The sequence below is a fragment of the Arachis duranensis genome, chromosome 2 (assembly GCF_000817695.3).
Source record: "Arachis duranensis cultivar V14167 chromosome 2, aradu.V14167.gnm2.J7QH, whole genome shotgun sequence".
NCBI classification, from domain to species: Eukaryota; Viridiplantae; Streptophyta; class Magnoliopsida; order Fabales; family Fabaceae; genus Arachis; species Arachis duranensis.
Window position 1 is genome coordinate 63,363,452 of NC_029773.3, and position 1,145 is coordinate 63,364,596.

Genomic DNA, 1,145 nt, shown 5'->3' on the forward strand with positions numbered 1-1,145 from the left:
GAATTGGCATAAAGAGCATTTTTGCTCGCCACTTGGTGCAGGGATGACTTTTCCTTGACACCTCAGGATCTATGGACCCCACAAGATCCCCACCTACCCCACCACTCTCTCTCTTCTTCACCCATTCACCAATCACCTCAACACCTCTTCCCCAAAAACCCTTCACCTATCAAATCCCATCTTTCTCTTCACCACTCACATCCATCCTTCATAAAACCCCACCTACCTCACCATTCAAATTCAAACCACTTTCCCTCCCAAACCAACCCTCAATACCACTTCTATGAAGTTGTGGCCTTGAAGAAGGTGATCCCTGAGGTCCCTTTTAAACTCAAAAAGAGTGAATATCCGGAGATCCGACATGAGATTCGAAGAAGAGGTTGGGAAGTTCTTACCAACCCCATTCAACAAGTCGGAATCTTAATGGTTCAAGAGTTCTATGCCAATGCATGGATCACTAAGAACCATGATCAAAGTGTGAACCCGGACCCAAAAAATTGGCTTACAATGGTTCGGGGGAAATACTTAGATTTTAGTCTAGAAAATGTAAGGTTGGCATTCAACTTGCCCATGATGCAAGGAGATGAACACCCATACACTAGAAGGGTCAACTTTGATCAAAGGTTGGACCAAGTCCTCACAGTCATTTGTGAAGAGGGCGCTCAATGAAAGAGAGATTCAAGAGGAAAGCCGGTTCAATTGAGAAGGCATGACCTCAAGCCCGTAGCTAGGGGATGGTTGGAGTTTATCCAACGCTCAATCATTCCCACTAGCAACCGGTCTGAAGTTACTCTAGACCGGGCCATCATGATTCATAGCATCATGATTGGAGAAGAAATAGAAGTTCTTGAGGTTATAGCCCAAGAACTTTATAAGGTGGCGGACAAGTCCTCTATCTTGGCAAGGTTAGCCTTTCCTCATCTCATTTGTCACCTCTGTTATTCAGTTGTAGTTGACATAGAGGGAGACATCCCCATTGATGAGGACAAGCCCATCACTAAGAAAAGGATGGAGCAAACAAGAGATCCCACTCATCATGAAATCCCTGAGATGCCTCAAGGGATGCACTTTCCTCCACAAAACTATTGGGAGCAAATCAAAACCTCCCTAGGAAAATTGAGTTCCAACATGGGACAACTAAGGGT